This window comes from Alligator sinensis, unplaced genomic scaffold (assembly GCF_000455745.1).
Source record: "Alligator sinensis unplaced genomic scaffold, ASM45574v1 scaffold859_1, whole genome shotgun sequence".
Taxonomy (NCBI): Eukaryota; Metazoa; Chordata; order Crocodylia; family Alligatoridae; genus Alligator; species Alligator sinensis.
Genome location: NW_005842656.1, coordinates 229,340 through 231,587, shown reverse-complemented (window position 1 = coordinate 231,587; position 2,248 = coordinate 229,340). Strand labels below are relative to the sequence as shown.

At 58.7% G+C, this 2,248-nt stretch overlaps 1 protein-coding gene across 1 annotated transcript in view; it reads right to left on the bottom strand.

Annotated features, from left to right (window-relative positions):
* The window catches only part of HPSE2 (heparanase 2 (inactive)), a 118,300-nt gene that overhangs the window by 19,719 nt on the left and 96,333 nt on the right, over window positions 1-2,248 (bottom strand). The gene's annotated exons all lie outside the window — the stretch shown is intronic.

Sequence of the window (2,248 nt, the reverse complement as noted above, 5' to 3'; positions counted from 1 at the left end):
CCTACACGGAGAGAACGAACCCCGTCCGCACAAGTGCCTCCTGCTGCTCGGAAACCGGAGGGTCGCGCGGCTCAAAGGAGCGTGGGTTTCACTCGCATCCCAAAGCCAGGGGCTGGCTGCTCCGGGACTCCGGCCAGGTGACAAGTGCCAACGTTATACTGGAAGCCACAGGGTGGGGAAATTGCTGGACTGGGATCACAAGCCATGGGGGACACTAGTGCCAGGCTAGGGACACAGCAGGGGGGTCGCTGGCTGAAAGACAACCTCACTAGCTCTGTAGGGTGTGTATATATAAAGATTTGGATAGAGATATGGCTATCTATCTATCTATCTATCGGCCGAAGGACCTGCAGCACCAGGAACAGTCCATGAAGGCAGCTGGTCGCTCGAGTCTGAAGACAGGCATAAGGCAGGGCAGGGTGGCACCTTGAAGACTAACTCATGCAGGGAGGCACGACCTTTCACAGGTTACCACCTGCTTCAGAGCATCTGGGGTGCAGACAGGAGCCTGCAGGACCGCGTGCCTCTGAGGAGGCTCTGGGTGTGCCACCCTGCCCTGCCTTCGATGAAAGCGTGGCTGGGTTAACGTGGGCCGAGCTGCTGTCCCCCACCAGGATGCTCTGGTTCCCCATCGGTAAAACAACCCCCTCAGGCTTTGCTCCGACCACGTTACGGGGCAGCAGCGCGTTCCCCGTTCACAACCTGAAACCGCGGGCATAGCAAACCCAGATCCCACACCGCTCCAGTCCACCCTGCCACGGTGCCGGGGCCTCCAGCCCTGCTGAGAACGTGCTCCAGAGAGAGTCTCCTTCCACCGCCAGCCGGGGCCGGGCACACCTGCCTCGAGCGACTCACGCTAGGGCCGAGCTCCATGCGACTTCGGACTCTCCTGCACCACCGGGACGGGTGCATCTGTGCAGATGTTTGCCTTCCACCCCTTCGGGACATCCTTCTGCCTCGGCACTGCAGGCTGCCGTTAGATGGTTGGCAAGCACCACCGTGCCAGAACTGACCTTGCATTAGTCCTCGAAGGGACTGCCCGGGGGCAAGGCACAGACCCCAGAGCGGGCAGGTGAAGGCCAAGGAAAGCCTCAAGGAGGGTCCCTGCAATTCTCACCATTCTTTCTGTATCGGACCAAGCCTCCGACTGCCACGAGAGTCGAGCCTTGCTCAAAGTTTCCTTCCCACAGCACGGAGACTCTTACAAAACCAAGTCCTAAAGCTCCTTTTAAAACTTTGGCTTGCAGAGCTGCGACCAGCTGCCTAATAACGTGGGTAACAGCCCGTGCCCTCCGTGGTGATGGATGGGGCTGACGGATGAGCGCGCTAGACAAGTGTTATTACTTGCACGCAGCGCAAACCCTGCGCAGACCGAGGCCGTGGTGCTGCGGGTGTCACCCCGGCCTATCTTTGGTGCCGGTATGCTGCGGTTCCTGCACGCGAGGGCACTGCCCTGTGCCGCTGGGATCGGGAGCATGAAGGCCAGAACAGACCAGGCTGTTACGGTCACACACCTGATCTGCGCCCCACGGGATGATGAGCACCCCCCACTTCTGCTGTGGGTCCATCATTGCTATTTGACCTAGAGCATCTCACTTAAAAAGGTGCCAGTCCTCTTTAAGGACGACCGGCGATGGCGAATCCGCCAGGGCTCCAGGGCAGTTGTTCCCATAGTCGGGTACTCTCGCTCTTAATCATTTTGGCTTTACTTCCACTACAAATCTGTTTGGCTTCAGCTTCCAGGCACTGGACCTCGCTTTGCTTTTTCCCCGCTACATTAAGGAGCCATCTGCTCTCTGCAGTCTCTTCCCCGCGAAGGCGCGTGTGGATTATGATCCTCCTGGAGACACTCCAGCCGAGCGTGCCATGAAGGATGTGGCACAATGCTGAGCCCAAGAGGGATGAGCAGGTGCCTGCAGCGAGCTTGGCTTTGCGGGGGAAAAAAGCCTTAGGAAATACTAAATGTCTGGAATTGGAGTTTGTAAAAGCAAAATAAAAGAGAGAAGACAGAACTGGACCGAGCCTTGCGTGGGGAGAAACCTCGGGCCCATCGCACAGACCTCCGCTGCTTGAACGAATGCGGTGACGGTAGCAGTAGCGGGCTGTTATCCTCCGTGTGAGCCAGCCGGCAGCGGGCAAGGAGGCATGCAATCCATCACCGGATTTCACTGGCATTTGTGCGGAGACTCGGGACTACGTGGCTCGCGGGCAGGCCCTGGAAGGGCGCGTGCACTAGTGGCACGGACAC